The sequence below is a fragment of the Lepisosteus platostomus genome, chromosome 16 (genome assembly GCF_059453375.1).
Source record: "Lepisosteus platostomus isolate fLepPlt1 chromosome 16, fLepPlt1.hap1, whole genome shotgun sequence".
NCBI lineage: Eukaryota > Metazoa > Chordata > Actinopteri > Semionotiformes > Lepisosteidae > Lepisosteus > Lepisosteus platostomus.
Window position 1 is genome coordinate 15,081,264 of NC_142626.1, and position 26,566 is coordinate 15,107,829.

Here is a 26,566-nt window from a genome sequence, read left to right on the forward strand (position 1 = left end):
ATAACAAAAGGAAAAGCCTTTTCCCAACTACAACTTACATACATTATATCTTTCCAAAATCCTACAAAATAGATAGCCTTTCAATACAAAGAAGTTTGGGAACGTCAGACGTAAACATAAAATATTGTATGTATGCCAAAAATGTGATACATTGTGATAGTGAAAGCATATTTACTTGTATGTGAGAATAAATGTGATTTAACTGGTTGATTTAACCTATAAGGTTGACAACAGCACTTTATAGTCGATATACAGATCCTGCCATTCAGGATGCCACAGCTTTTTAAAAAAATACTCAGTTGTGGGGCTGCACTATTTTGCAAAACCGTCAGGTGGAGCAGTGAAAGACAGGGTGTGTGGAGCATTTGGGCTGTCACCAGAAAACACCTGGTTTCAAATCCCAGTCAATACTGAGGGATGATCTTTTTCAAATTACAGAATTTAGGTTGTATACTGCTTGACTTTTATTAATCTTATTGTATTATGGCATGGTAAATATTGAACTAATTAAAAAGGAGGTCTATTTTATAGAAGCAAGATTGCTCAGTTGGGTATATAAAAATGTTTATTATTATACTGTAGCTTGTGAACATAATGTGTTTCTTTCAGGTTTACCCTATATAACCTTCTTACTTAGTGTGGACTGTAGTTCAGGACAAGTTAACTGACAGTAATGTTTTTTATCTTTCTGTCTGTCAGAGAGTTAGTGTAAAAATACTTTTCAATTACTTTAAAAAATAGAATTGCCTTGCTTGAGGCAGCTCTAAAAGAAATAAAGCCATGCATTTGTAGCTTTTTAGATTGGTCCTGACATCATTGTGTTTTTCAACTCACGCAAAACACAGTCACTTGCACTATTCTGATTAAATAAAGGTTTATTATTGCAATATGTTCTTGTAGCGCTGAGGCTAACTAAAATACAGGAATTATGTTTTCTGCTCCCTTGCCAGTCTCTCTCTCCTTCATCTCAGTGGTGCCTGATACAGTTCACAATTAAGATGTTTTTCTAGCTGATAGAGTGTCCTGATAAGGAGCAGGTCCCAAAAGCTGGTACACCCAACCACCTTAACAAATGTCATTTCGGCACCTAAAAGTCTGAGATTCCAAGGGAAAGTGTTATTCAAGGTTTGTTTACAACCCTAAGGTCAGAGTGCATGGTTACTCATCATCAGCCAATCGGGAACTGTTAGGGCAGGTTAACCCAACGTGGGTCTCTGATGCCCATGAAACTTTCAACCAATGATTAACCTGCAGTTCCTCCAGGTAAAAACAGGCAACACAGAGCGCCTGTAGGACAGTTCCGAAGGGCAGAGTAGTTCCGAAGTGCAGAACAGTTCCCAAGGGAACACAGTTCCCAAGCGCAGAACATTCTCGCAGCGCGCCTCCTGGACTTTCCAACTCAGCCCGGACCACCACGTAACGGCCAGTGTGTCTGAGTGCAGGAGTTTCCTTTGTTCTAAGAGCCGAGAGCGGAGGTTGCCAGAGAGTAACCAAAAGATCCACCCGAATTTAGCATCAGCAGCAAGCCTCGTGGACAGGTCGGAACTGTGGACAACTGAATCAGTATTCAGGACTAGCGCTTCATCAGGAACGAACCGGTCTTCCTGACCTGCTGGGACCCGCAGTCACTTTTCTCCTGTGCACAAACTCTGCTAGTTTCAGCCAGCACTAACTAGCGAGTCTTCAGTGAGCATGTCGCAAGCCGCACCGAGCACTGCTTGGCACCAAGCCAGAGAGCGCCGATTGGACAGAAACAAGCTTGTCACTGTTTCTGTGTGCCTGCAGGAGATCTGACTCCACAGATTGGATGAGTATTCAACATTCTGCATTACAGCTCGATAATTCAATTGTTATCCCAACCAGTTGATATCAATTTAATTCCTAAGAGTGATGTACTTGCTTTTGAGTATCTAGTGTAGAAGTTGTAACCAAGTTCATTCACGAAATGGTCTAAATGAATGATATACTGAGCGTATGTCCCTCTTGATACTTGTAACTCTTCGTCATTGAATATATACCTGTTCTATTCTGCTAACCCTCATGATAAGATCTGTTATGTTTATACGCACATTTCATGTATTAATACATGTATTTCGTGTATTGGCACCCGTGTGTGTCCGTTGTCTGAGTTATCCTGCAAGGTTGGATTCTAATACCATCAAAAGAATCATTTTGTGACTTACTGCCACTATTAATAATTGTCCCAGATAAGCACAAACCCCTACATTTACTGGTGTCTCGTGAGAGGATACTACATTATTTAAAATGATAATGGAATCTACAGCAACAGACCTCACTAATATGCATGCTGAATATCAAAAAGCCATGTTACAAAAGTGTGAGAAGAGGTATAGTACAGAGCAGAACTGTTTAATTATAATTAGACTATGGGCTCTTGTTTGGATTTGTTTACTGTACCAGGTGCCAGCAATTGCTTATTGCTTCTATTTTCACACAAAAGGGGCAGGGTAATTAGAGCTGTTAGCACCCTTTTAAACTGCTTCTAATGCAGATAGAATAAACGCTGGATGTGCATTTAGTTCTGCACAACATGACGCTGAAGGACAAAGCCATGCTTGCTCTGAGCCTGTGGAGACTGTCCGGGCAAGCCAGCCAGGAGCCCAGTGCTGTCACTGCCCAGCTACTGAGGACTCTGCTCATGTCTGTTTTCCACAGCACTGCTGCTGGTGTTCAAGCCCTCAGGATATACTCACAAGCCATCAGGCTCTGAAGACCATCAGCAGCTAACAAAATCTACTGTTTCCAACACTCATCGCAATGAAATGACACTTTTCTCAGCCCCTTCCTAAACTTACAGCTGTATTTTTAAAGAGGTGTAACTGGCATGGAATTCATAACATTATTTTTCAAGAAGAAAGAAGTATAATTTGTGTATATTTTATTATTTTATTTTCTGTGATTAATAGCTAAAGTATGTAAAATATTAAAAAAATAAATTTCAAGCTAAGCTTTTAAACATTAAAAAGATTTACATTTGTGCTTATAAATGTTCGTATTGGATAAGGTTTTCATGATTTGTGTGATAACTGCACAGAAACACATGCAAGGTCTGTAAGTTATTTAAAATAAAACCTTTTTTCCTCACAACTAACACAGAACAAACTACAAAATACTCTGAAGAAAGGGAGCTATCAGGCTAAAACACTTTCAGATGTGTGTTGTGTCGCAGTGTGAGAGCGGGTTTCAGTGTTGGTTTAGAGAATAAAGAAATGGCAGAATCAGGAGATTCAAGAGGGGATGATATGGGCTCGATACTGGACAGTTCGTTATCAACTGTTTAAAAAATAATAAGCGAGGCTAAACCAATGGTAGTAGTTCAGGTGGGTACCTCTGTCAGCATGCGTAAGCTGCAAAGGAACAAGTAATAGGTTTATTCCATGCTGAAAAGAGAAGAAAGAAAACATTTCGGCCATGGAGCCTTTCTATATAAATTAGAAACTCTTGCAGTTATTGTACCAGCTTACTGTGGATTTCTATTATATAAATCACAACAGACTTCGACCTTAACATTGTTTTATTTAGAGCCAGAATAACAGAGTTGTCAGATTTCCTGCATAATATGTACATTAATGCAATATTGGATATCTGCACATATTGCAATTCTAACAAAACAGAAACACGCATATTTCAAAGGTTTTAAAAATGTGCTTACATGAAGTAAAAGGGGGAAAACAGGGCATAAGGTAAAGTTATGAAATCCAATACAATCTCTCCATTTTGTTTATGATCAAGGTGGCTGAGCATATGACATCACAAAAGACCCCATTATTATGTCACTGATGATGTCACTCATGGAATTTTGAAGTCACCAGACAAGCAGATTTGCTTCTCAGTCTGAAGCAAGAGCTGGAATGGGAAACACACTGAGCTGCTTCCAGTGCGTGTCATGTCATTATACACTATTGGACTGTCAGAGAAAAACAGAAGAGAAAGATGATTGATCTGATGACAGAAGAGGAAGGAACAAGCCGGAGAGGAGCAGGAGAAAAAGAGAGCAAAGGTGAGGAGGAGCGAAAGCCAGCAAGATCCTGAGAGAAAATAGGAACAGAAGAGCTAGAAGAGCCTGGGTCAAGAGCAGACCTTCAGAAACAACACACAGGGGCAGAAGAGAGTCTGCAGCCAACAGCCCAGCTTGTGAGAGCCTCTGTGAAGCCTCCCAAATTCAGTCCAGCAGCAGTGAGATGCTTCACAAAAAAAAGATCCAACATCAAGAGAAAGACAAAACGAATGACCAAGAACTTCTATCAGCTAAAACTCAGAGACAAGAGATGCCTAACCTGTCAGTGCCAAGAAGAGAGAACACAGACCCTACAGAGTCTTGGACAGAACTACAGAACAGGTCTGGGCCACTACAGGAATCTGGGCTAGAGAGCAGCTCCATCCCCGCTGAGCTCCCACAGAGACAGAGAGGAGAAAACTCCAACAGAAGATCATCAGCAAAGCCATGAACAAGCAGTCATGGCCAACAGTGACAATAAATTCAAAGAAGAAGACAGAATGAAGGAGTAGGAGGACAGGGATGATGAAAGGACTCCTGAAGAAAATGAGGATGTGGGAAATGAGGAAAAATAGGTAGAACCTACAGATAACAATGAAACACCAAAGGACAAAAATAAGAAACATGGTGAAAATGTTGCCAGGGGTGAGGATGAGATTGAAAAAACAAAACAATTAGCCAGCAGGTAAATTTTATATCTGTGACAAAATTGACAAAGTTGAGGAGATACAGAAGATACAGAGCAAGGCACAAACAGAGAAAAATGACATTGGTGCCATTTTCCCGGGACAGAAAGATTCCTGTGGAGCAGACACAGAGAGAAGCACACCCAGCCCGTCTGAAGCCCCTGCTGTGCAGCTGCAGGTCCAGACCCACACAGCTCTGCAGCCAACACAGAGGCCCCAGCTGAGCTGAGAGGACAGGAGGGCCACACTGACGGAACCCCCTGCATGCCGTCCACAGCCCTGGGACACGATGGGCTAACAACTATAGAAGCACAAAAGAGATACAAGCCTGAAAAGGGAAGAGGGAAACAAGAAAGTTTAACTTAAGACAGAGGAAAAAGAGGTGGGTGCCATACTTAACACTGAAACATAAAATAAAGAAAGTAAGCATAACGGTGAAAATGGTACCAGTGGAGAGGATAAGAGAGAAAAAACAAAGAATAAGGTAACAGAAAAAAATGATGTTTGTGATAAAAATGACAAAGGTGAGAACAGAGTGTCAGAAGATAGTGAGGAAGTGACACCACACAGCACTGAACCCCTGCTGTTGCCTGAATCACAGACACAGAAAACACTCTGCTCTACTGGAGCTTCACAGAGCCCAGTTCCTGCCACACTGCCCCTTCACCCACAGGAGAATGATATGGAGAAACAGATGACAGGAACGGAGAAGCAGAATGCCAGTAGGCAGGAGAAAGAAGCAAAAGATGCAGAACAAATACTTTATGTGCTACAGCAAACATTCAGAGAAGAAGATATAGTAAAAGATGGGATTCACAAAGACAAATGTGGAGTGAACACAAATTCAGCAGTGTGCAGAACAGACTCAGGAAGAAGGACACCAAGTCCCTGTGAAGCCACTGCTGTTCCACTGCAGGACAAAGGGAACAAGAAAGAGACGGCAGCAAAGGCAGGAGGGAGAAATGTCCAGGATGACGCAATATCCCCACAGACCTCCAAGGTGAGGCCAGGTACCCTAGACAGAGGGAGACAGAGTCCTTCACTTTCCTCTGAGCCCCAGACCCAACAGAGGAGAAGGAGCACTCAAAACACGATGGAAAAGAAAGATTTAGTGGCAGAAACACCAACAGCCCTCCCACCCAACAAAACGCCTGACAATGAGGAAAAAGATGGCGGGTCAAACATACCCAAGATGAGCCGCCCTGCTTCCCCAGAGCCCAGCTAGCGCCGCAGGAGGAGCATCAGGGGCAGAAAGAAAAAGACAAACTTGGTGGAAGTAGGGGCTGCATCTCCCCCATCACAGAGAACACCAAATAATTCCTGCACCAAGGACACACAATTCAATTACCCTGCTGAGACAGAGGTAGAAAGGAAAAGAGAGACAGACAAATCTGACAAGGAGGAGAAAGTGCTCCAGGAACAAATGAGGAAAGCAGCTACAGTGTCAATTGAGTTCCTCATACTGACCACAGGCCTCCACACTGGGGCCAGACAGACATCACAGCCTGGGCTAGGGAGCAGGGGAACTGGGGAGCACATGTCTTTGTCTCCAGAAACCACTCCAATGCAGCTCACAGGGGGATATCAACAATCAGGAGCGCAGTGACCTTCAGGGAGCAAGAGGTCACGTCTTTTGTGAGGCAACAGTCTTCAGTTTGGGGGCAGCAGCAAAGTTCAGATGCAGAGTGGGGCTCCACCGGGTTCGTTCCAACATTAGTTTTCTGGAACAGTCAGATGAAGGGCAGAGGGCAGAGATGGTCCCCCTGCCCTGTCCAGGTCACACCCAGCTCCCAGGCTCTCCCTTCCACCCACACAGACAGGGAAAAAGCACACAGGCAGTCAGGGAGTGACCGCGGACCATGGAAAGCCAGACCAGCTAAGAGGAGATCTAGTGCAGCATTTGTAGGTGTGCAAGGAGGAAACAGTGGAGCTCAATAGATCCAGAACCAGACAGGCAAACCCATGACCCGTCAAGGGATTAAACAGCAGAGAGCAGAAGCCCACCTGACCCACTGTGATGCACTGAAACAACGCCTGGCCCTGGTGGGAAGAAAACTCACGAGTGAAGGCACCCCCCAAATTGCAACAGGGGGACTCATTGATTACCTGGACAACAGCCCAAGAGAAAGAACAGTGACTAAAAACCATATGGCAAAGAAAATCTTGCTTAAGTTCCCAAAAAAATACAATATATCATAAAAAGAAACATAATAACAAAAAATGTACTCAGTTACTATTATGTGATATTACTATTATGTGATAACCACAAAATTCAACCCTACTACTTAAGAACAGAATAAATCGTACTCTCAGTCCACGAACTTCAGGATGGCAGCAATAGAGCGATACTTGTCTCCTATTAACACTTCATACTCGATATTTTGGAATCAGAATATTAACTTACCATTTGAATAACCCCTTTGTCAGATCCGATCCTATATTTATAAATTATGAAGGTACAAGTGTCTTTATATTAGATTACTAGTAATGCATTAACGATGATACTTATTGTAATAGTATTGTTTTAATAAACTATTTATTGAAATATAAAAGGCTATTGTATATTTTATCGCATTGTATGATTAGGTTAATGCAAAATATTATTTAAATGATTTCAAATAAGCTTAAACAATTACTACGTTATATGCACTGATTCTAAATCAAAATGGATGTTTATTAGAGATCTTGGATTTAAAAAAATCAAATTATTTCAGAGGTGGTAGATAGTGATAAAAAATACGAAGAAACACATACAGTTAGAAGATAAACACAAAATACAACCCTAGTGTAGATTCTTAAGGAGAGAAAAAAAACCTACTCACTGATCCTATATGTCAAGATGACAGAAATATTGATATTACTAACATTTAATACATGGCATTTTTTTAAAGGATTCACAAAATTCAGATTAGATTTTTCTGATACAAACAATGCAATCTGTATCACACATAAGGGAGCTCAATTTTATTTATGTCAGTTAACATTATCTTGTCATGTACAGTAGCTATACACGTATAGTTCACATGTAATACTGTTCAATTGCATATCTTTAAAATGCATTTAGTGCAATTATTTTGTATTAAATATTGTATAGCTAAGCAATAATGCATGAGAGGCCATGCTATATTGTGAATATCCGCTTCGTGTCAAGCCTAACAACGCTTTTAAACTGTGACTATATTCATTTTAATTAAAAAAAATATTTGATAGTTATTATGGGAGTGGGTCAATTTTTTTCAGTCCAGTTATTTCAGTGCTCCAGTTTCCAGAGTCCAAAGGCATATTGCTTGGTTAATTGAATTCTGGGAAAAACTGGAGCTGTTATGAGTGTGTATGTGTCTGCCCCGTGATGGACTGGCGACCACGGTGTATCCGGCCTTGCTCCCTGCCTTGCTATCTCAAAACCCTGTCCTGGATAAAGTGGTTTAGAAGATGCTCAAAGCTGTTTAAGTAACACTGAAATCAGAAGAGCACGCAGTATTTTCAGAAGGATGGACTGATCCAAGTGTTTCAGATGATTCCATAAAGACAGCTGCACAATGATATTTTATCAGAACTTATTACATTATTAATTAGGGTGTTGTGTCACATATACAGTTGCAAGAACAAGTTTGTGAACCCTTTGGAATTACCTGGATTTCTGCATTAATTACTCATACAAATGTTGGCTGATCTTCAACTAAGTCACAATTATATACAAACACAATCTGCTTAAACTAATAACACACAAACAATGATACTTCTTCTTGTCAGTACTGAACAAATCGTTTAAACATTCATAGTCTAGGTTGGAAAAAGTATGTGAACCTCTAAGCTAATGACTTCTTCAAAAGCTATTTGGAGTCCAATCAATTAGATAAGATTGGAGGTGTGGGTTGGAGGTACCCTGCCCTGTAAAAAAAGGCACACAAAGGTTGGTTACTGACAGACCCTGCTCTTCTCGAGAAAGAGCTGTTCATGTGAACCATGCCCTGATCAAAACAAATAGCAGAGGACGTGAGAAGAATGGTAGAGATGCATAAAGCCGGAAAAGGCTACAAAAGGGCTGGGTGTTCATCAATCCACAGTTGTCTAGACAGTTGTCAGTTGTCAAGACAAATTGTCTACAAATGGAGAAAATTCAGTACTGTTGCTGCTGTCCCCAGGAATGGGTGTTCTGCAAAGATCACAACAAGAGTGCAGCGTGCAATGCTGAAGGAGGTGAGAAAGAACCCTAGGGTAACAGCAAAGGATCTCTAGAAATCTTTTGAACTTTACCAAGTCTCTTTTCACGTGTCCACTAAAAGAAAAACGCTGAACAAGAATGGTGTTAATGGAAGCACACCATGGAGGAAACCACTGCTCTCCCAAAAACAAATATTGCTGCAAATCTCAAGTTCGCAAAAGACTACCAGGATGTCCCACAATGCTTCTGGGACAATGTTCTGTGGACAGATGAGACAAGTTGAACTCTTTGGAAGAAATGTGCAATGCTATAATTGGAGGAAATAAAGCACTGCACACCAACATCAAAACCTGGTGGTTTTGCGTCAAAGCATGGTGGAGGGAGCATCATGGTTTGGGGCTGCTTTGCTATCTCAGGGCCTGGATGGCTTGCTATCATAGGGGGAACAATGAATTCAAAATTGTATCAAGAAAGTTTACAGGAGAATGTCAGGTTAGCGGTCCATCACCTGAAGCTTAATAGAAGTTGGGTGATGCAACAAGACAATGACCCGAAACACAGGAGTAAATCAACAACAGAGTGGCTTAAACAGAAGAAAATTTGTGTTCTGGAATGGCCAAGTCAGAGTCCAGACCTCAACACAATTGAGATACTGTGACATGACCTGAAGAGAGCTGTTCATGCCAGGAATCCCAGAAATATCAAAGAACTGAAACAATTTTGTAAGGAGGAATGGTCTAAAATTCCTCCTAACTGTTGTGCAAGTTTCATCAGCAGCTACAGGAAACATTTGGTGGAGGTAATTGCTGCTAAAGGAAGTTCTACCAGTTATTAAATACAAGGGTTCACATACTTTTTCCAGCCTGGACTGTGAATTGTAAACAATGTGTTCAGTACTGGCAAGAGGAAGTACAATCGTTTGTGTGTTATTACTTTAAGCAGATTGTGTTTGTCTATTATTGTGACTTAGTTGGAGATCAGACCACATTTTTATGAGTAATTAGTGCAGAAATCCAGGTAATTCCAAAGGGTTCACAAACTTTTTCTCACAACTGTATGCATAGAACATAAATCGGTTTGTAATAAAATACAGATGTTGTCCTAATCTTACAAAGTCAAGGTATAACAAACATATGTCAGTATCAGTTAGGACCCTTTGCAAAGACGAAGAATAAAGACAGACTTCCTGTTTGCTGTGATTTCAGCTTTTTTACATCAGATATTGAAGTGGTGTATCAGTAGAGCAAATACAGTATATGACAAGCAACAAGTCTAAGAAAGGTGATTAAATACCATCATAACCAGCATGCATATCCCTGTCAGTTTAATATCCTCCCATTGAATGGAATTCCAAAGTATTTTGAGATTTTTTAAAATTTAGGGAATTTTATTATTTTAATCTGGGTTTTGAGAGGGATGGTCATCAGACAGATGGTCACTCTGTTGAAGAATGCACCATCTCCATTGGAAAGTGTAAGATTGATGGTCAGGTGGTCACACTTTTGAAAAGAGTGTCTACTTTCCAGTGGTGTGTGTCTGACTGTCAGTCTATATTGAAGAGTTCAGACTCTCCTGTAAGGTATGCATGAGACTGATGGAAAGATGGTGACCCTCTGTTGAAACGTGCACATACTCAGGTAGAAGGTGTATAAAACTGAAAGGAGGACAGTCATTTTGTGTTGAATAATCTACATGTTTAGGTAGGGATGTGTAAATTTGGTGTTCAGACAGTGAGTCTTTGTTGAAGAATGCTCTCCAGTGGAGAATGTTTGGAGTCGTTGTGTATGTTTGTTGACATGTGCTTTATGGGAACTGTTCTTTCCTTTTACAGGAATTCTCAAGAATGTGGATGAACAGGAAAGACCGTACGTAGATTCTTCTCACATTGTTCTCACATTCTCTTTCATGTTTGATGCAGTCCTATATGACAGACAGTCAAGCCTCATAGTCATTGCAACACGCCTACCTCTATTGTGAGGCCTGAGCACATGGAAACACGTTAGATCACAACAATATTTGAAAACTTTCCCAGTGTTTTTGAAGCTATTAAAGGTTGAAAGAAAAGGTAGTAGTGTATCATCTAGTGTTTCAGGATGTGTAGAGCCTGGGAGTGAGTACTTTCATGACAGGAACAATTAAAAAAAATAATGCTTATTTTTTATTCCTCATTTTATTTAATTAACATTATTCAGGTGTCCCCTAATATTTGCTACAGTATGCATAGCTGGATTAAATTGAAAATGTTAAAGTATCAGCAACAGCCTCCAAGTGACAGCTTGTCTTAGGTAATCTTAAACTCCTCACGTCTAAGTTAGAAAATTGAAGTTGCAGTAGGAAAAATGTGAACACGAATATGTCACCTACTATAGCAATTATAAAAAGTGCTAAGATCCATTTCCTCTTTCTATCTCCCAGAACCACCAGTGCATCCACAGACCAAACAGAATAGTTATCGTACAGTATATAATATACCATTTATATACAGTGATCTTCTCTTCACATAAAGGTATCCCCATAACACCGAATTCCTATGGTCGCTCACCCAGTACACAGAAGACATGGCTTACTTATAGAGCAGTCCCAGAACCCTTCTTTTCAATATCAAATATATCCCACATAAACAGTTAAGAGTTCTCCCAAATCAGTAACCTGATGTTCCCTCTTGCTCCACAGTGAATAAACAGTTAACAAAAGCTGGGTGTGGTTGTGACACCTCAGCTAGGGCAGTCCCAGGAATGTGTACATATTTTCACTATATATTCGCTCACTATACTCAGCCTAACTGCACTACATGTATATATTGCATACACCATGGACATATAACAGCTCTACTCACATTGAGTTTTATTCAATTTCAAAAATGTAACCTCAATTTTGTGATTTTTGTGTTTTTGTGATTCTTGTAATTTTTGTGAGCTCGCAGAAAAAGACATTTAATTGTCAGCAACTACTGCTGCACGCCGTATTGTTGTGCATTTGATAAATAAACTTTGATTTGATTTGATACTTGATTTTGATATAATACATTATAAATATGATACATACAGTATAAACTCACAATGACCAAGGAAGGGGAGCTCAGTTGGCTTTATTGTAGACTTTTGCACACTCACTACCACTGTGCTCACCTTTTGTTAAGAAAACAAAGCCACTTTTTACCCCAATGTAGGAATGTGCATTTCTAAACTAATCACCAATAAACAAATAAATAATGAACACCCTTTGTGGATATTTACAGAAAGTAGACACTCTTTAGCACACTTTAGAGGAAATTTGCTTGTTGTTATGGGTTCGGTAATAGGGACCGAACCAGTGAGTGAACCCACTTGCAGGAGCGAACAAAGCCAAGTCATAATCCAAAAGCAAACCGTAGTCGTAGGAACGAGCCGAGAGTCCAGGGGAAACAAGATATCCGAAAGGGAACGAGTACCGAAGCCGAAGCGTGATCCGAAGTCGTAGTCCGTAGAGCAATCCGAGAATCCAGAGGTAGCCAGTGATCCAAAATAGAGCGAAAGTACCAATCCAAGCCGAGATCCGAAAAGCCGAAGTCAAAAGGGAAAAACCGCAAACCGAAATCCAAGACAAACACAGAGTAGATGAAGCGCAACCAGGAAGCTCGAAAGGGAAAACCAATACTGAGCAACGAGGTAGGGAAGGACAGGTGTTTAAGTAGGATGAGACGGGGGTGTGGTGGTGAATGGGAAAACTGTTAGGTGAACTGATGGATAGGGGCTACACCTACTTCTGCCTCTTCCGTTGCCGAGAGGCAGGGATCGTAACATTACCCCCCCCTCTACGGGCGGCTCCTGACGCCCTAACGGGACGATCCGGGAAGTTAAGGTGGAAGTCTTTGATGAGGTTGGGGTCCAGAATATCCTTCTCCGAAACCCACAAGCGCTCCTCCGGACCGTAGCCTTCCCAATCGACGAGATATTGTAGGGCTCCACGAGACCATCGGGAATCCAGGATTTTATTGACCGTGTAAGCAGGGAGTCCATCAATCACTCGAGGTGGTGGGGGTTTTTGTTGCGGTTTAGACAGGGTGGATCTGTGAAAGGGTTTAAGGAGGGAAACATGGAAAGTAGGATGGATCCGAAGGGTAGGAGGCAAGGCCAGTCTGTAAGTTACAGGGGTAATCTGGGCGAGGACACGAAAAGGACCAATGTACCTGGGAGCAAGCTTGCCAGAAGGTTGCTTAAGAGGAAGGTTACGAGTGGATAACCAAACAAACTGACCGCGTCGAAGTCTGGGTGGGATCCGACGGCGCCGATCAGTTACCTTCTTCTGCTGAGCTGAGGTGCGAAGAAGGGTGGCTTTGGCCTTCCTCCAGAAGGTCTTCAGGTTAGAGATATAGTCCTGAACCGAAGGTACCTCTGTGTTGGGGTGGGAGTCAGGGATCAGAGGAGGCTGATAACCTAAGGCACACTTAAAGGGAGACATGCCAGTAGATGTAGTATACAATGAGTTGTGTGCATACTCTGCCCATGGGAGCAAGGACACCCAATTATCATGGGTAGAGGAGATATAAGTCCGTAAACAGGTCAGCAGTTCCTGATTTATGCGTTCTGTCTGACCGTTGGCCTGAGGGTGGTAAGCTGAGGTAAGTGAGACTGAGGCGCCCAGTGACTTACAGAAGGCCCTCCAAAACCGGGAGACAAACTGAGGGCCCCTATCTGAAACAATATCCTTAGGGATGCCATGCAATCGGAAGATATGCTGTACAAACAATTCTGCTAGTTCTCGAGCTGCAGGTAAAGATGGTAGGGGAATAAAATGAGCAGATTTGGAGAAACGGTCTACCACTACCATAATAGTTGTGTGTCCATGGCTGGGTGGAAGGTCAGTAACAAAATCTACTGAGAGGTGGGTCCAAGGACGATCCGGGATGGGTAAGGGTTGAAGTAGGCCCGCTGCCTTCATTCGGGAAGACTTTATTTTGGAACAGATAGCGCAGGCCTGGACATACTCCTTGATATCCTTAGCCATAGTTGGCCACCAGAAGTCTCTGGAGATGAAATCCAAGGTACGGTGGACTCCAGGGTGTCCACCGAAGCGGGAGTCATGACCCCATTGTAAAACTGCCGATCGGACGGGATGAGAGACAAATAACTTGTCCTGAGGACACTGAGGAGGTAAACCAAGGCTCGTCGGACAATCACCTCAATGCATCTTACCGCAGCCAGGAACTTACCAGACGGAATGATGGGTTCTGGGGTCAATTCGGCCTCAGGGGGGTCATGGATCCGTGAGAGGGCGTCTGCTTTGACGTTCTTAGAACCTGGAGTATAGGTGATCAAAAAATTAAACCTGGAAAAAAAAAGGGACCACCTAGCCTGGCGAGGACAAAGACGTTTGTGATCTGTGTAAATCAAAAAAGGGTGATGAGCACCCTCTAACCAGTGCCTCCATTCCTCCAATGCCAGCTTAATGGCCAAGAGCTCACGGTTACCCACGTCATAGTTCATTTGGGAAGGGGATAACTTCTTAGAGAAGAAGGCGCAGGGGTGAAGAATCTGTTTTTCTCCATGACGTTGAGAGAGAACAGCCCCCACACCATGGCCAGAGGCATCCACTTCGACTACAAAAGGTAAAGTTGGATCAGGGTGTTTTAGGATGGGGGCTGTTGTGAACAGGTGTTTCAGACGCTGAAATGCTTCTTCGGCTTGAGGGGTCCATTTGCCTTGTCTTGGTCCTTTACGGGTCAAGGAGGTTATGGGAGTGACCACCGAGCTGAAGTTTCGAATAAACTTCCTGTAAAAATTAGCAAAGCCGAGAAATCGTTGAATGTGTTTGAGGTTCTTGGGTGTGGGCCAATCAGTAATCGCCGAGACTTTACTCGAATCCATTTCCACACCCTCTGGAGAGATGACATAACCTAAAAAATGAATCCTCGAAGCATGGAAGGTACACTTCTCCAGTTTGACATATAGTTTATTCTTGATGAGCCGGGAGAGTACTTCTCTGACATGGAGAACATGATCCTGGAAGGAATCAGAAAAAATTAGAATGTCATCTAGATAGACCAAGACAAATCTTTGTAGTAGATCACGAAAGATGTCATTAATAAAAGACTGAAACACCGTTGGGGCATTAACCAAACCAAAGGGCATGACCAAATATTCGTAATGTCCATGGGTAGTCATGAAAGCCGTCTTCCACTCGTCCCCTTCCCGAATGCGGATTAGATTATAGGCCCCTTGTAAATCCAGTTTGGTGAAGACTTTGGCTCCATGCACCGACTCAAGTGCTGCTGGAATTAGAGGCAAAGGGTATCGATTCTTGATTGTGATCTCATTGAGACCACGATAGTCGATGCAGGGACGAAGCCCACCATCCTTCTTTTCCATGAAAAAAAAACTGGCACATGCTGGTGAAGTGGATGGACGTATAAGTCCAGCTTTCAGAGAATCCTGTATGTAGACTTTCAGGGCCTCAGACTCAGAACTGGAGAGTGGAAAAATACGACCTTTAGGAGGGATAGTACCTGGCAAAAAGTCAATGGCACAATCATAAGGTCGATGAGGTGGGAGGGTCAAGGCCTCCTGCTCATTAAAGGCTTCCTGTAGATCGGAATATTGAGGGGGTAAGGTAGGAACCCCTGAAGAGGACGTCGCCGTGAGTGCAATTCGTACTGGTAGACGACAGCAGTCTTTAATACATCTGGGTCCCCAAGCTAAAATTTATTTTCGGGACCAAGAAATGTTAGGGTCATGCTGTTGTAGCCAAGGAAAGCCCAACACCAGAGGATGTGTTGGGGTCTCAAGGAGATAAAACCAGATGTCTTCCACATGGGTGGCGCCAATCTGCAAGCTTATAATTTCAGTTTGCCATCTAATGAGTCCTGGAGATACGGGGGAGCCGTCGATCGATTGAACACGAAGTGGTGTAGTCACCGGGGTCAAGGGTAATTTCCAAGTTTGAGCGATGGAGGCATCAATAAAGTTTCCTGCCGCCCCTGAGTCTATAAAAGCTAGAAGAGGTCTCCTTTCATTACCCCAGAATAGTGTAGAACGAATAAAAAATCCAGAGGAAAACTGAGGGGATTGAGAAATCTCACTCACTTTAGGAACTTGAGAAGGTGGGCTGCGCCTCAAGGACGAGTATGAGGCAGGGCAGGCCGCTTTAAAGTGTCCTAATTTCCCACAGTACATGCAGCGACCCTCTCGTTGGCGCCTCTCTCGTTCTTCAGGGGTTAACTGGGTTCGGGCTACTTCCATAGGTTGATCTGAGTCGAAAGATCTGATAGGAGAAAGCCGAGGAGCCTTTAATATTGAGGTCCGAGATCTTTCAGCACTCCTTTGACAAATTCTGATATCCAATTCCAACACTCGTGAAATTACTTCTTCCAAGGTACTGCCCAATTGTGGCATATTTACCAGACGATCCTTTATTTCTTCACTGAGTCCTTGGCGGAAAAAAAACAATAAGGACCTCGTCGTTCCAGTGAGTCTCCGCTGCTGCTACTTGAAAATCTATAGCATAGTCTTGTACAGACCGGCGGCCCTGGCGGATGGAGGAGAGGCGGAAGGCAGAGTCTTGACCAACTACAGGATAACAAAAAACCCCCTTAAATTTTCCTAAAAAGAGATCATAATCCTTAATTTCAGGAGCCTCGTGATCAAGCAGCGCAGTAGCCCATTCCAAAGCGCGGCCGGTTAGCAGTGAAACTATGAAGGTGATCTTGTCCTGAGGAGAAAAAAAAGTTTCCGGATGGCACCTGAAAACCAGCGCACACTGTGCTAAGAAGCCCCGACATTTCGTAGGGTTGCCGTCAAACCTGTCAGGTGGAGTTAGTGGAAGAGGTCGAGGGGCAGGTGTAGCAGCTGGCGGGGGTGGAGCCGAAGCGGCAGCTCCAGCGTTGCTTCCTTGATCGCCGATGGGCGGCATTGCAGACAGGTGCGCAGAGATCCGTTGGACAGAAGCCTGGAGCTGGAGTAAGGCTTGTCCGTGCTGATCCAAAGCCGTGCGAATCTCCTGTTGCTCCGCTGGGTCCATGTTAAATGGCTCAGTATTCTGTTATGGGTTCGGTAATAGGGACCGAACCAGTGAGTGAACCCAATTGCAGGAGCGAACAAAGCCAAGTCGTAATCCGAAAGCAAACCGTAGTCGTAGGAACGAGCCGAGAGTCCAGGGGAAACAAGATATCCGAAAGGGAACGAGTACCGAAGCCGAAGCGTGATCCGAAGTCGTATTCCGTAGAGCAATCCGAGAATCCAGAGGTAGCCAGTGATCCAAAATAGAGCGAAAGTACCAATCCAAGCCGAGATCCGAAAAGCCGAAGTCAAAAGGGAAAAACCGCAAACCGAAATCCAAGACAAACACAGAGTAGATGAAGCGCAACCAGGAAGCTCGAAAGGGAAAACCAATACTGAGCAACGAGGTAGGGAAGGACAGGTGTTTAAGTAGGATGAGACGGGGGTGTGGTGGTGAATGGGAAAACTGATAGGTGAACTGATGGATAGGGGCTACACCTACTTCTGCCTCCTCCGTTGCCAAGAGGCAGGGATCGTAACACTTGTAATGACCCTCCCTTCTTAAGCTGGCCTGTCACAACTTTAGTTTGCACACAGACTAGGTGTACCTTATAGGTAGATTGTCAGCACCATATTTTGTTTTTAGGACACCTCGTGCTCCAGGTTTGTCTTAGCAACAGACTTATGAGTGGTGGGTGACTACAGAAAACACAGCAAGCAACCTCACAGCCTCATTGAGGGTCTTCAATCTGCATAGGTCTCTAGACATAGTAAAGATAGTTATCAGGTAGCTTTCATGCAGTCAGTGTACCCCTCACTGTTTACTAGCTGAGATCAGCTAAATGGTATAGAATGTTAAATAGTTATGTCATAATCCACATTGGTTTAACTAGCATGACCCCCAGCATACAACATATGCACAAAAATCTTTTATGGATGGGCCTTGTGCTGTCTGTCAAGTAATTATAGTGCAGAAATATGCTTACACTGAAAGAGTGTAAGAAAGTGGGAATTGCTATTGCTGCTACACATATGAGATATAAAATGAAACAAAAACTTCAGTCCTGAAAATGGCCAGAAAATTAAAGCTTCTCCAAATCCATTGACTGTGGAAACAGTGAGACACAACAGACAGTGTCCTTAATGGTTAAACATCTGGGAGGTAAACATGACAATCAATATTGAAAGGGAAAATTAAACTAAGTTTCATTTTTAGCAGTCATCTCCTGTTTGGTCCTTTATGTTTCCTATAAATATATGTGTACTGAAACCAATGATTAAATTGCTTTGTTTTTTTTTTTGTCAGATCATTCCACGGCTTTTGCTTTGAAACTGGTAAGAAAAAGAAGTATTTTTATACTTATAACTGAAATATAGATTTTTCTGCATTAATGCTGTATTTTACTGTTGTATTGCATTGCAGCACAACACACCAGAATAACAGAATAGTCTTTGTAAAGCAGATGTTATTATTAAATAGTAATACATTTTATTTTACATAGCACCTTTAAATGTGGCTTCTCAAAGTGCTTTACATTAAAAAAAATACACTAGGAAAGGAGGCAGAAGAATTCAAGTTCAAGTTCAAGTTCAAGTTTATTGTCATTATACTCATATACAGGTATATGGTATAAGAAATGTTATTTAGCTAGCTCTCGGACATAAGTAGTACAAGAAAAAAACAACAACAACAAAACAATTGTATAACAAAAGAAAGACAGAGACAACAGGCAGTGTGCAAAAAACAACAGACGATGTGCAAAAACAGCAACAGCAATGTGCAAAAAACAACAACAGGCAATGTGCAAAACAACAAAAAGTTAACAGGTTATGTGCAAAAATATGAATCAACAGAATGAAATAAAGGGATAGAAATGAACATGCAGCAGGGGTTTGAAATGTATTAAGAATGTAAAAGGGCTAGACACAGGAAGAATTAAATAAAATCATTTCTAAAGAAGAAGGTCTTGATATGAAAATGCTCAGAGAAGGTGACTGATTTCCTTAGGGGCAGAATACCAGAGTGCTTGGGTACGTCAAGAGAAGGCACTGTCACCCATAGAATGCACACAAGCATTGGGGACAGATAGGAAACCAGAATTAAACTAATTAGTGGAGAGTAAAAAGATAATAAGTCAGACAGGTACTGAGGTGCCAAGCCATGCAGAGCTTATAGTTGAGGAGTCCATTGCAAAGACACTTGTCACTTGCACAAGACCTGGTTAGGAATCTGGTTGCTGAATTCTTGACACACTGTAATTTGTTCAGTGTTGATTTAGATACCTCAGTGAGTAGGGTGTTCTAGAGAAGGCAAAAGTGTTGATCAGTTTTTCAGCTATAGTCAATGGCAACACCGAATGCAGTGGCAATATTTCTGAGGTGAACTAATTATGTTTTTACAATGTTGGTCTATGTTGGTCAAGCTTCAAGCCTGGATCAAATATCATCCCACAGTTCTTTCATTTAGATTGAAAATCATTTACAGTACCATCAACAGATAGTGTAACTGCTTTGGCTTCAGTCTGGTCACATTTTAAATAAAGGAAATTTTGAGTTATTCATGTTTCTGTGTCAGAGATGCAATTAGACAGTGCAAAGATGGACACTGCAGTGTCAGGTATAGCATGGGCATATAAAGTACTTGAGTATAATCAGCATAGATCAGATCATTTACACCCTGTGATCTTAGTAGCTGGCCAACTGGAATCATGTACAGTAAATTCTGAATAGTAGACAGTCCAGTATCGAGCCCTGAGAAATATGTCATGTAATTACTGAGTTACATTTTTATGACAATGTTTTGATTTTCCAGTTATTTAAATTTATGGAGTAAATGTAAATTACCATAATACTTAGCACCATAATAACCATACAATTACTAAATTACACTGAACACTATTTGCTTTTACCTGTCAAAACATATTTCAACAGTTACGCAGTAACTTCAGTCATGGCACTATATGAACTACATCAGCATTCAGTCACAAATACGGCATTAGTTTTCTTTAAATAAATAAAGATAAATAATTTAAATAAATAAAAAAATAAATAATTTCGTTACTGAATTGTCATGCCTGGGCTGGGTCTGACTCCCTTCCTGCTCTTGCCCCTGACAACGACAACGTGCTCCTAATCTGTCATTCAAACTAGATCGGGAAGCCTTTCAATTAAACAGCACACATGAAATATTGTTCTAATTTTCCAGCTACATAAAAAAGTATACAATCAGGAAGTGATGACTCATCAAGTGAGGAGAACAAGCAATTGAAGTGTTGCCTCTTTTTAAACATCTCAGATTTTTTTTCACCTCTTACTTAGCAAACCTGGTTAATTTGAAAACTAATATTGTTTCACAAATTGATGTTAATTGAATGTAACACACATGATTGTATTTCAATACAGAAATGGGTGTTTTCACATCAACACTAACATCGGAATCAGGTAAGAATCATCTTTGATACATAAAAAAAAATGTTAAAACAAGAAGGTGATTCAACTGCCAAAATATTATTACTTCTACTTATTTTTTAGCATTGTGTTAACAAGTAATGAGCTCTTGCAATGTTATCTGGGCTTGGTCCACTTGGTTCCGCTTGAAATGGAAATTCTACAGTAGGTAAAACTGTAGGAGCACCGTATTTCAGAGACATGCAGTAGCTGTTCATTCTCTTTGACCTGCAATTGGCAATGTTGCTTGTTCTGTCACATAGCTAACATCTTTCCGCAGTCACAACCACTACTTCAGTTAATTGAGTCTCTTAACTTGCATTTAGAAAGGTTATGTGAGCACATTTTACAAAGAGGAATGTGACTAAGATGCCCCACCAATAAGAGACACCAAAAAGGTATACATTCTGATGAACCATGGCTTCACAGCAGCAACTCTATCACCCTCCAAATCACAACTGTCAACACAGTGAGGCTCAGCAAGTGTGAGCCTGGATAGTACCTGGATGGGAGACTCCTGGGAAAGCTAAGGTTACTGCTGGTAGAAGTGTTAGTGGGACCAGTTCGGAGACCTCACCCTGCAGTCTGTGTGGGTTCTAATGCCCCAGTATAGCAATGGGGACACTATATTGTAAAAAAGTACCATCCTTTGGATGAGATGTAAAACTGAGGTCTTGATTCTATGTGGTCATTAAAATTCCAGGAAGCTTATGTAAAAGAGTATGGGTGTTACTCCCCATATCCTGGCCAAATGTTCCCCCTGTCTCTTGCAATCATGGCCTCCTAATAAAGGAATTGGCTTCAGCTCACTGTTTTCCTCCTCAATCATAGCTGATCTGTGGTGAGCATACTGGTACACTTTGACTGCTGTCACATCATCTAACTGGGATGGGGACTACATATCGGAGTGGAGTCCATATTACCTGTTAAGCACTTTGAATGGAGTGTCATTATCATTATTATTATGATGATGATATACAGTATAGTGCATACTGTATGGGCTCCAATGAATATGTACTGTAGATCTTCTTTATATTAAAGTTATATCACTGGGCAGTGGCTAGCCTCAGGACAGCACTGCTAGAGCACCACAACTTCGTAACACATGTTTTTCCATACTGTAGTTTGAGTCTTTGTGTAAGCTGTAAGTTCTTTTTACTATACTTCTTGATTAAACATTTGAAACACTTTAATTTTGTAAACTTAACACTCATTCTGTACAGAAATAAAATAATGTTTTTTCAGGTGTAAAGCAGATTAGCAGGTTACTGACAAAGTAGCGCACCGTCCACCACTGTGGATGTACGGAACTCAATGTTAGATCTGTCCTGCATTGTCAGATTGTCAATAAATAAAAGCATTTTATTAAATACGTGATTGCTATTTTAATCAAGATGGGGATAATGGGGACTCTCTATCATATTATAAACGCCCCTAGGCTGGACAAAGGATTTTTTTAAAATAAATAAAAAATGAGATATAATGATGTGTTCCTGCTTAACTTAGACTTTGCATGATTTTAAAAGCTTTAAAAGCAGGTTTTGATAGTTAATAACCACTTTTTATGCATGCAAAAAATGGGTGATTTTTCTTCCTTGTGATCAGCTTAGAATCTTTGTGTTTCCCTCCACATCACATTGGGCCTAACAACACCTTTTAACTGACTATATCCACGATATAGCACGGCCTCTCGTACCTTATTGCTTAAATAATTAAATTCTGAAAAGTATTCATGGAAAATGGTAATCATTTAACTCACTTAACTTTGAACGTTTTGTGATATTTAGAAATACCAACAAATTCAATATAGAGTTGATAATATTTATTATCAGTAATAACGACAGTAGTAGCAGCTTCAAATTATTAGTTGTTATTAATAAATGATTTAGCTTTGAACAGTTGTGATATTTAGAAATATAAAAAATGTCAATATATAGTAGTATCCTTAACATTTGCTATTTTAGTTTTTCAAAGAAATGTGTATTTGTTAAAAGAAAACTTATGGCAACAGCTGGGTTAGATCCTCTGACCCCAGGCATATAGGGAAAATTCTTAAGCCATCATGCAACAGACGTAATCAGGTAGAAAGGAGTGAAACTGAAGCATACATATACAAAGAAAGTGCACTATTGTGATTATTTGAGCTACAGTACATGAATATAATTATATTGCTAATTAATTTCTTTAGATACGTGATTCCATATTATATTCCCTATTAATCAATAATTAATCCGATAACAAGTGTATTCGCAGAAAAGGTTAAAACATTATAACTTTTCACAAAATTTCTAAACTTAGTATAGTCCGGACAAGCATGTAAAAACATTTCCAAAATAACCACATGTAAGACTTTGATGCTTAAAATGTTTAGGAAGAACGTGGAATACTAGTGTGTATTTTTTCTTTAATCTACCAATACCAGCCATATACAGTTTACATAATATGTTTATGTTCCTAAATTAATATTGTTTATGACCATCAGACGCGTTATGCTCCTCTTCTTTTTATGCTCAGCTACTAAAATGTCCCTTTAGTTGTAAAATTCCATATAAATATTCAATACTTAGCAGATTAAAACATGCACAGTAAGGAGATTAAATGATTCAATCTTTTCACTAATGACCAATATAGTGCCAATGAGTGCCCCTGTTGGTCATTTTGGCCAGCCAATCACGTACCATGGTACAACGCAGTGAATTGTGGGTAATTGCATGCGGTACGGGTTTAAACCGTGCATTTAGAATGGCTGCTTTGGTACATTTCTTTGCTGAAATTTAATAATAATAACATTTTTTTATAAATATGCTGCCTACCAGTCAGATAAGAACAGAACCAGTTAAGGACAATACCACTGGTAGACAAAAACGTTTGCCAGCAATTTAAATAATTTAGTGTTGCTACAATATCAAAAGCAGCATTAAGCGTAAGGATATCTACGGTATAGGTTCTGAGTCTGAGACAATAAATAAATCATTCGAAACCCTGAAAAGAGCAGTCTCGGTGCTATGATTTGAGTGGAAACCAGACTGAAATGGCTCAAACAAGTCATTAGCTATCATTTAGGACTGTATTGGATGTGCAACCACATATATAAGTTTTTTTCTATCTAAAACCTGAGATAGAAATGGTAAATCACTTTGTCAGAATCCAAGCCTGGTGTTTTTCTATAGGAGTAATTGACACAGTCTTTAAGACATTAAGGTATTTATACACTGTGATTTACCTAAAACATGATACACTGGAATAATCTACTGTATGTTGTACATAGCACTGATTTATATGAAAACAATGACATCCTCTTTTTCTAAATGGTTTATGACTTTACTTCTAAGTTAAAGGATACATTTGGCACTATCAGTGACTATACAGGGAGCAATGTGCACACTGTAAACAACAAAAAGGCAAGGAACTTTATTTTGTAATGAACAGCTCTTGTTTTAAGTGATATTATATATGTCATGAAATGGAGAAGTATTCTAATGTATTTTTGAAGCAGTTCATGCCTCTCCTTAAGTGCTGTCATTAGTCTACCAAATGTTTTTGTGTGGTTGTGTGGTTGTACTGTATGTCTCCTGCAGTTTTGTAAACTAACAGTGTCTGACAGTGTTACAGTATATTATCTTTTTTAACAGATCCACTAAAAGAGGTCACCAGGAAACATTCCTTACTAGCAAAAGACAACATGGACAAGGTATCTGAGTATTTACTGAATGAATGAATACTATACAATCTTAAAAACATCATTACTAAAGAAAGAAATGATCCCTCTATTAATCACACATCAAACTCACAGAACAATAGGTTAGATGTACCTTGATGTACCATTTTATTTCTTTCCTGTTATGATTGTAAACCCCTCCTCTTAAGGATGCTCCAGCCCTTCCTTGTTCAGTACTCATTCCCTGCACCTGCCTCCGGTTCCTGCCCCCCCATCCTATAAAAGCCAGGCACTCACTCTGTTCCGGGCTCTGCATTGGTTCCTGTGCCAGGCGAGTCCGGGACCTGGAGCGCCTCATCCCATCAAGGTTTTAAGTTCCTGTTCCTTCCGGTTCCGACCCGGTTCCAGTTTTATTTCTGCTTGTCTTGGATGGACCGCCCGGCTCTGGACCTTTGCCTTCTCTCGGATTCCCCATTAGACTAAGTCTTGGACAGTTTGCCTCGACCACACCTTCCCCGAACACCAGCACACCATGGACCAGGTTTTCATTCCTGACCCCTGCATGCTTTTTTCCCTGTGTTTTCCTCACTCTACCCCGGATTGTGTCATCTGCATAGGGTACGGAAAGAACACTACCATTACATTCCCTCCTGGTGTCCTCTGTCTATCACAGTGGTGCAGTGCTTAACAAATTGGGGAAATGCTTACCACTTTTCCTCAGTGCTACCCAATTAAATGTGATTCTTGCCTTAGAATTGGTTTTCACAAGTAGTTAGTCTCTTGTTGCTCACCATTCAGACAGTTACTGTATATGAGAGGAGAGACTAAACAATACTCTGTGCATGATGCATGGTATGTAGCATGAGTTCAAGTCATAAACAAGGGGCGAATTTTTAGCCAAAACTGTGCAGGTATAAATATAAAAAATTCAAATTAAATTTTTAGAAATAGCACACTGAAAAAATATTTAAATTGGGAAAAACTTGGCAAAATTAAATGCTGTAGATTTGCCTAATATAACCAGCCAAGATGTATTCAATAAAACATTTAAATGTACAGATTTAAAAATATTAATGGTAATGAAATATAATTTAGTTGCTTTGAAAGTGTTCGTCTAATTTACATTTTCATTTAGTCATTTATTTCAGTATTATCAGCAGTGAACCGACGTATAAACATCATTTAATTTCAGCTTCTATTGTAGGGTTAAAATAGCAAGTTATCTTTGTTTTCTGGCACAACAAAGTAATTTTCTTGTAACAAGCTTCAGAAAAGCAGTAAAAAAAAAGTTTATTCCCGGGCACAACATCTATGACTATTTTGACTAAGTGCCAAGTGTCTGTATTTTAAAAGACTTTCGAAAATGAGAGCAAGGGCAAGCCTGATCGGTGATCTGTTGTTGCTTAGTTTGTGCTGCTTAGTTTGAGTTTAGATAGGCAAATCTGAAGAATTTAAGTATAGCCACATAAAAACAGTAACATACTGAATCACAAAAGTACTACAGACAGTATAGAGTGCATGGCATTGGAAATGGAATAATAATTATGGAAGTGCTTTTTGAAAAATGGAATTTTGAAGTGGCAAGATGTAGTTCTGTGATTCCAGAAATGTATCCCAATGGGGCAGAAACAGTAGTACAGAAAATGGAGGGATTTAGTGCTTACAGGTCTTTTATGATTTCTTGTTTTCAATTATCTTACAGACAAACATGGGGGAAACAAAAGACTATACTGGAAAGTAAGTGCTCTTTAATCTGTATACTAAAATACAGTATAAGAAACACATTTATTGTGTATAATTACAACAACAATTACAACTCTTTTCAATCATATGTTCAAAATTTGTTTCTGCTCTCTTTCCTCTTTTTTTCTCATGTGATAAGTATGAATGTACTGATTTACTGATTCGAAGCTGTTAGATTAGTGAGGTGTTTTCTCCTTGGTTGATAAGCATTACCATGCACATTTCCAAATCCCTTACTGAAACAATCTACAGTTTATAGTTAGATTAGAAAGATAATAGAAAGATTATCCCCACAGGCATTGGCTAGGATTCTAAACCAGGCACAAGGCTATCCCAGTGAATAACCAATGCCTCACATTGACGAGGTTACAGTATGCAATCACAAGTTATTCTCAGAGTAATTCAAAACTATTGACCTCTTTTTTAAAACATTTACATTTAAATACAATATGTTTTAGAGCCAATATATATAATATACAGATGGAAACATTCAAAACATGCATTAGAACCCATTGACGTGTTAGAGTAGCTTCCCTTTGCTTTGCTGTACCACAGTGTAGCTCTGTTGTGTGATACACTGACCAAAGACACTTGTGGAGCATTTGTGTTGGTGAACAACAAGAGATCCTAAAGTCCTGAGCAGATCACACCTCAACAGTTGACTTTAACCCCTTCCTCTTCTCGGGCGTCTAGCAGCATCCTTTAAACTCACCAGCTGATGTCCAATAAGGCGGAAAATAAGGTCCAATATCCCAGGAAAAAAATGTTACACTTACTGTAACGGCACAAACCGACACAAACAGAACAAAAATAATGCAGGGGGAGGGCGTCATTGTTTGTGCTTACCACACCTGATGTGCACACCGTGATTTATAC

At 40.6% G+C, this 26,566-nt stretch overlaps 1 gene segment (V, D, J or C); it reads right to left on the minus strand.

The window, feature by feature from the left end:
- Nucleotides 1-26,566, minus strand: part of LOC148646937 (Ig kappa chain V region K29-213-like) — a 619,354-nt gene that overhangs the window by 487,915 nt on the left and 104,873 nt on the right.